The sequence below is a fragment of the Chiloscyllium plagiosum genome, unplaced genomic scaffold (genome assembly GCF_037043375.1).
Source record: "Chiloscyllium plagiosum isolate Xiang-an unplaced genomic scaffold, Cpla_swu_hap1 HiC_scaffold_35, whole genome shotgun sequence".
Taxonomy (NCBI): Eukaryota; Metazoa; Chordata; class Chondrichthyes; order Orectolobiformes; family Hemiscylliidae; genus Chiloscyllium; species Chiloscyllium plagiosum.
The window spans coordinates 28890488-28898285 of record NW_028270173.1 but is presented as its reverse complement, the minus strand read 5'-3'; the positions used below and the strand labels follow the sequence as shown (position 1 = coordinate 28898285).

Below are 7798 nucleotides of genomic sequence, written 5' to 3'. Positions count from 1 at the left end.
GGGGGAGGGGGATGTGAGAAAGAAAGCTCTTTCAAGCAGCAAGGGGTCAGGGCGTGGGATGTCGAAGTGGAAATGTGGTGGGAGCGAGATCAATTGAGGCATCAAATCACTGGATGGCTAATCGGATAGGAATGGGTGGGCAGGGACTCGGGAAATGGCAGGAGATTGGCACCAGGGGCTAGAACTGGCACAGGCACATGTGGGCCAAACGGCCTGTTCTGCACCATCAAGAATTCTGTGATCCTGAGACACAAAGGATCACCGGGAAAAGGAAGGAAGGTGGAATTGAGAATGATCGGATCAGTCAGGGCGGCATGGTGGCTCAGTGGTTAGCACCGCTGCCTTCACGTCGCTAGGGAGCTGGGTTCGATTCCAGCCTTGGAGCGACTGTCTGTGTGGGGTTTGCACATTCTCCCCGTGTCTGCGTGGGTTTCCTCCAGGTGCTGCAGTTTCCCCCCACAGTACAAAGATGTGCAGGTTAGGGTGGATTGGTCATGCTAAATTGTCCCGTAGAGTTCAGGGATGTTCAGGCTAAGTGGTTAGCCATGGAAATGCAGGGTTACAGGGACAGGATGGGGTCTGTTTGGGATGAGGTACACAGTGGGAGGGTCGGTGCAGACACAATGGGCTGAGCTTCCACATGGTAGGGAATTCTATAATATCGTTGACCAACTGGGCCGAATGGCCTACTCCTGCTCCTGGGCGCTTCACAGTCTGAGTCAAGGCTCAGCGGGCTTTTGGGTATCAGGGCACGAAGGGCCGAATGGCCTGTTTGGTCAGTGCAGTGTAAAGAGAGGGCAGTATTTGGACTGGGGAGTAGAGGTGAGGTGGTGGCTGCAGCATGGGTGAGGGGTCCCCATGCCGTTCAGTTCCCCCCCGAGGTAGAGGCTGGTGCTTGGGCCTCCCGTTCTGTCAGCGTGACGTTCCTGTTTCTTCTCTGTCTCCCCGCCCCACCCCACCCCCCCGTGATTCCAGGATGCCGGGAAGATCAGGCCGCCCCCGGACGGCGGGATCCGTTACCCGGGCTGACCCAGGAGCAGATCCATTCCATCGAGATCCTTCCCGTGGCCTACGAGATCGAGTTCGTCTGCAGGGTCAACCGAGAGCTGGATGGGCCCCGGGTCCGCAAGTGCCTGGCCAATGGCATGTGGACAGAGATGGACAAACGCAGCCGCTGCCGTGAGTGAGAGAGGGACAGAGGGTCACTCCGAGCCAATGTTATCCCCCTTCACCCCGACTGGAACTGGGTTGGATAGTGGGCCAGACACTGTCCTTTCCCCCTCCCTCTGGAACTGGGTGGGATAGTGGGCCAGACACTGTTCTTTCCCCCCTCCCTCTGGGACTGGGTGGGATAGTGGGCCGCCAGACACTGTGTTCTTTCCCCCCTCCCTCTGGGACTGGGTGGGGATAGTGGGCCAGACACTGTCCTTTCCCCTCCCTCTGACTGGGTGGATTAGTTGGTGGGCCAGGATCACTGTCTCTTTCCCCCCCTCCCTCTGGGAGCTGGGTTTGGGACAGTGGGTCAGACACTGTCCTTTCCCCCCTCCCTCTGGGAGCTGGGTGGGATAGTGGGGTCAGACACTGTTCTTTCCCCCCTCCCTCTGGGGACTGGGTGGGACAGTGGGTCAGACACTGTGCCTTTCCCCCCTGCTCTGCGACTGGGTGGGATAGTGGGGTCAGATCACTGTCCTTTCCCCCCCTCCCTCTGGGACTGGGTGGGGACAGTGGGTCAGACACTGTCCTTTCCCCCCTATCCTGGACTGGGTGGGACAGTGGGTCAGACACTGTCCTTTCCCCCTCGCTCTGGGACTGGGTGGGATAGTGGGTCAGACACTGCCCTTTCCCCCCTCCTCTGGGACCCTGGTGTGGACCATTGTGTCAGACACCATTCCTTTCCCCCCTCCCTCTGGAACTGGGTGTGGACAGTGGGTCAGAGCACTGTTCCTTTCCCCCTCCCTCTGGGACTGGGTGGGGACAGTGGGCAGACACTGTCCTTTCCCCCCTCCCTCTGGGGACTGTGTGGGATAGTGGGGTCAGACACTGTCCTTTCCCCCCTCCCTCTGGGACTGTGTGGGATAGTGGGTCAGACACTGTCCTTTCCCCCTCCCTCTGGACTGGGTGGGACAGTGGGGTCAGATGCTATCCTTGTCCCCCGCTCCCCTCTGGGGCCTGGGTGGGACAGTGGGCCAGACACTATCCTTTCCCCCCTCCCTCTGGGACAGGGTGGGACTGTGGGTCAGACACTGTCCTTTCCTCCCTCCCCCGGGACAGGGTGGGACAGTGGGTCTCAGACACTGTCCTGTTCCCCCCTCCCTCTGGTGCTGGGTGGGACAGTGGGTCAGACACTATCCTTTCCCCCCTCCCTCTGGGACAGGGGTGGGACAGTGGGTCAGACACTGTCCTTTTCCTCCCTCCCCCGGGACAGGGTGGGACAGTGGGTCAGACACTGTCCTTTCCTCCCCTCCCTCTGGGACAGGGGTCACCTTTACAAGTAGTTGATGAAAAGTGAGTGTGAGGGACCTGGGTTAATTACCAGGGGGGGTTCTTCCCCCTAGGGTCAGTGCGCTGAGATCCTGAGGGGTCAGGTCTCTGTATAAAAGTGTTGCTCTGAATGATGAAGTCATGGTCCTGGAAGCCTCACCCCTCGCCTCTCTCTCTCTCTCTCTATCTCTATCTCTCTCTCTCTCTCTGTCCCCTGCACCACAGTGAGAAACTGCTCAGCGCTGGCCCTGAAGTTAGAGAAACGGGCACGCGCTGACGAGAGATCCCGAGCAGGGCTCCAGTGGGGAGGGAACCATTGTGCAATACCGTTGTAACCCTGGGTTCATCCTGGTTGGCAGCCACAGTCTCGTCTGCAACAAATACGGCAAGTGGAACACCAGCAAGCCCATCTGTAAAGGTAACGGAGCATCGTCAGTGGGAGGGGAGTGGGGAACGCAGGGAGTGTGACTGAGGGAGATGGAGGGAGTGTGACTGAGGGAGATGGAGGGAGTGTGACTGAGGGAGATGGAGGGAGTGTGACTGAGTGAGATGAGGAGGGAGTGTGACTGAGGGAGATGGAGGGAGTGGGACTGAGGAGATGGAGGGAGTGTGACTGAGGGGAGATGGAGGGAGTTTGACTGAGGGAGATGGAGGGAAGTGTGACTGAGGGGAGATGGAGGGAGTGGGACTGAGGGAGATGGAGGGAGTCGTGACTGAGGGAGATGGGAGGGAGTGGGACTGAGGGAGATGGAGGAGTGTGACTGAGGGACATGGAGGGAGTGTGACTGAGGGAGATGGAGGGAGTGTGACTGAGGGAGATGGAGGGAGTGGGACTGAGGGAGATGGAGGGAGTGTGACTGAGGGACATGGAGGGAGTGTGACTGAGGGAGATGGAGGGAGTGTGACTGAGGGAGATGGAGGAGTTTGACTGAGGGAGACGGAGGAGTGTGACTGAGGGAGGTGGAGGGAGTGTGACTGAGGGAGATGGGAGGGAGTGTGACTGAGTGAGATGGAGGGAGTGGGACTGAGGGAGATGGAGGGAGTGTGACTGAGGGAGATGGAGGAGTGGGACTGAGGGAGATGGAGGGAGTGTGACTGAGGGGACATGGAGGGAGTGTGACTGAGGGAGATGGAGGGAGTGTGACTGAGGGAGATGGAGGAGTGTGACTGACGGGAGATGGAGGGAGTGTGACTGAGGGACATGGAGGGAGTGTGACTGAGGGAGATGGAGGGAGTGTGACTGAGGGGAGATGGAGGGAGTTTGCCTGAGGGAGACGGAGGGAGTGTGACTGAGGGAGGTGGAGGGAGTGTGACTGAGGGAGATGGAGGGAGTGTGACTGAGTGAGATGGAGGGAATGTGACTGAGGGAGATGGAGGGAGTGTGACTGAGGGAGATGAAGGGAGTGTGACTGAGGGAGAAGGAGGGAGTGTGACTGAGGGAGATGGAGGGAAATGTGACTGAGGGAGATGGAGGGAGTGTGACTGAGGGAGATGGAGGGAGTGTGACTGAGGGACATGGAGGGAGTGTGACTGAGGGAGATGGAGGGAGTGTGACTGAGGGAGATGGAGGGAGTTTGACTGAGGGAGATGGAGGGAGTGTGACTGAGGGAGATGGAGGGAATGTGACTGAGGGACGTGGAGGGAGTGTGACTGAGGGAGATGGAGGGAGTGTGACTGAGGGAGATGGAGGGAATGTGACTGAGGGACATGGAGGGATTGTGACTGACGGAGATGGAGGGAGTGTGACTGAGGGACATGGAGGGAATGTGACTGAGGGACATGGAGGGAATGTGACTGAGGGACATGGAGGGAGTGTGACTGAGGGAGATGGAGGGAATGTGACTGAGGGAGATGGAGGGAATGTGACTGAGGGAGATGGAGGGAGTGTGACTGAGGGAGATGAAGGGAGTGTGACTGAGGGAGAAGGAGGGAGTGTGACTGAGGGAGATGGAGGGAATGTGACTGAGGGAGATGGAGGGAGTGTGACTGAGGGAGATGGAGGGAGTGTGACTGAGGGACATGGAGGGAGTGTGACTGAGGGAGATGGAGGGAGTGTGACTGAGGGAGATGGAGGGAGTTTGACTGAGGGAGATGGAGGGAGTGTGACTGAGGGAGATGGAGGGAATGTGACTGAGGGACGTGGAGGGAGTGTGACTGAGGGAGATGGAGGGAGTGTGACTGAGGGAGATGGAGGGAATGTGACTGAGGGACATGGAGGGATTGTGACTGACGGAGATGGAGGGAGTGTGACTGAGGGACATGGAGGGAATGTGACTGAGGGACATGGAGGGAATGTGACTGAGGGACATGGAGGGAGTGTGACTGAGGGAGATGGAGGGAATGTGACTGAGGGAGATGGAGGGAATGTGACTGAGGGAGATGGAGGGAGTGTGACTGAGGGAGATGGAGGGAATGTGACTGAGGGACATGGAGGGAGTGTGACTGAGGGAGATGGAGGGAGTGTGACTGAGGGAGATAGAGGGAATGTGACTGAGGGAGATGGAGGGAATGTGACTGAGGGAGATGGAGGGAGTGTGACTGAGGGACATGGAGGGAATGTGACTGAGGGAGATGGAGGGAATGTGACTGAGGGAGATGGAGGGAGTGTGACTGAGGGAGATGGAGGGAATGTGACTGAGGGACATGGAGGGAGTGTGACTGAGGGAGATGGAGGGAATGTGACTGAGGGAGATGGAGGGAATGTGACTGAGGGACATGGAGGGAATGTGACTGAGGGACATGGAGGGAGTGTGACTGAGGGAGATGGAGGGAGTGTGACTGAGGGAGATGGAGGGAGTGTGACTGAGGGAGATGGAGGGAATGTGACTGAGGGAGATGGAGGGAGTGTGACTGAGGGAGATGGAGGGAGTATGACTGAGGGACATGGAATGAGTGTGACTGAGGGAGATGGAGGGAATGTGACTGAGGGAGATGGAGGGAGTGTGACTGAGGGAGATGGAGGGAGTGTGACTGAGGGAGATGGAGGGAATGTGACTGAGGGACATGGAGGGAGTGTGACTGAGGGAGATGGAGGGAATGTGACTGAGGGAGATGGAGGGAGTGTGACTGAGGGAGATGGAGGGAGTGTGACTGAGGGAGATGGAGGGAATGTGACTGAGGGAGATGGAGGGAGTGTGACTGAGGGAGATGGAGGGAGTGTGACTGAGGGAGATGTAGGGAATGTGACTGAGGGACATGGAGGGAATGTGACTGAGGGAGATGGAGGGAGTGTGACTGAGGGAGATGGAGGGAATGTGACTGAGGGAGATGGAGGGATTGTGACTGACGGAGATGGAGGGAGTGTGACTGAGGGAGATGTAGGGAATGTGACTGAGGGACATGGAGGGAATGTGACTGAGGGAGATGGAGGGAGTGTGACTGAGGGAGATGTAGGGAATGTGACTGAGGGAGATGGAGGGAATGTGACTGAGGGACATGGAGGGAATGTGACTAACGGAAACACACAGAGTGATAGAGGGTGATACAGAGAGTGCGATAGAGGGAGATGGAGGGAGTGTGACTGAGGGAGATGGAGGGAGTGTGACTGAGGGAGATGTAGGGAATGTGACTGAGGGACATGGAGGGAATGTGACTGAGGGAGATGGAGGGAGTGTGACTGAGGGAGATGGAGGGAGTGTGACTGAGGGAGATGTAGGGAATGTGACTGAGGGAGATGGAGGGAATGTGACTGAGGGAAATGGAGGGAATGTGACTAACGGAAACACACAGAGTGATAGAGGGTGATACAGAGAGTGCGATAGAGGCTAATACAGAGCATGTGATAAAGGGTAATACAGAGAGTGTGACACACGGTAATATAGAGTGTGTGATAGAGGGTAATACACAGAGTGTGATAGAGTGTAATGCAGAGATGCGATAGAGGGTAATACAGAGAGTGCGATCGAGAGTAATACAGAGAGTGTGATAGAGGGTAATACAGAGAGTGTGATAGAGGGCAATGCAGACAGTGCGATAGAGGGTAATACAGAGAGTGTGATAGGGGGTAATACAGAGAGTGTGATAGAGGGTAATACAGAGAGTGTGACAGAGGGCAATGCAGAGAGTGTGATAGAGGGTAATACAAAATGTGCGATGAAGGGTAATACAGAGAGTGCGATAGAGGGTAATGCAGACAGTGTGATAGAGGGCAATGCAGAGAGTGTGATAGAGGGTAATACAGAGAGTGTGACAGAGGGTAATACAGAGTGTGTGATAGAGGCTAATGCAGAGAGTGTGATTGAGGGTAATACAGACAGTGTAACAGAGGGCAATGCAGAGACTGTGATAGAGGGTAATGCAGAGAGTGTGATATAGGGTAATACAGAATGTGCGATGAAAGGTAATACAGAGAGTGCGATAGAGGGTAATGCAGACAGTGTGACAGAGGGCAATGCAGAGAGTGTGATAGAGGGTAATACAGAGAGTGTGACAGAGGGTAATACAGAGTGTGTGATAGAGGCTAATGCAGAGAGTGTGATAGAGGGTAATACAGAGTGTGTGATAGAGGGTAATGCAGACAGTGTGACAGAGGGCAATGCAGAGACTGTGACAGAGGGTAGTACAGAGAGTGTGATAGAGGGAAATACAGAGAGTGTGATAGAGGGGAACACAGAGAGTGTGATAGAGGGTAATGCAGAGAGTCTGATCGAGGGTAATGCTGAGAGTGTGATAGAGGGTAATGCATAGTGTGTGATAGAGGGTAATACAGAGAGTGTGATAGAGGGTAATGCAGAGAGTGCGATAGAGGGTAATACAGAGAGTGCGATAGAGGGTAATACAGAGAGTGCGATAGAGGGTAATGCAGAGAGTGTGACAGAGGGCAATGCAGAGAGTGTGAGAGAGGGTAATGCAGAGAGTGTGATGGAGGGTAATACAGACAGTGTGATAGAGGGTAATACAGAGAGTGTGATAGAGGGTAATGCAGAGAGTGTGATAGAGGATAATACAGACAGTGTGAGAGAGGGTAATACAGAGTGTGCGATGAAGGGTAATACAGAGAGTGCGATAGAGGATAATACAGAGAGTGTGATAGAGGGAAAGACAGAGTGTGATAGAGGGTAACACAGAGAATGTGAGAGAGGGTAATACAGAGAGTGCGATAGAGGGTAATACAGAAAGTGTGACAGAGGGTAATACAGAGAGTGTGATAGAGGGTAATGCAGAGAGTGTGATAGAGGGTAATACAGAGAGTGTGACAGAGGGTAATGCAGAGAGTGTGATAGAGGGTAACACAGAGAATGTGATAGACGGTAATACAGAGAGTGCGATAGAGGGTAATACAGAGAGTGCGATAGAGGGTAATACAGAGAGTGTGATC

The 7798-nt window shown here is 55.2% G+C and overlaps 1 pseudogene across 1 annotated transcript in view; it reads left to right on the top strand.

Moving 5' to 3' along the window:
- Window positions 1-197: 197 nt before the first annotated feature.
- The window catches only part of LOC122547576 (gamma-aminobutyric acid type B receptor subunit 1-like), a 231735-nt pseudogene continuing 224134 nt past the window's right edge, over window positions 198-7798 (top strand). The window contains exons 1-3 of the transcript XR_015752980.1: window positions 198-317; window positions 976-1179; window positions 2707-2899. The product of XR_015752980.1 is annotated as a gamma-aminobutyric acid type B receptor subunit 1-like (transcript). The remainder of the gene's footprint in view (window positions 318-975; window positions 1180-2706; window positions 2900-7798) is intronic.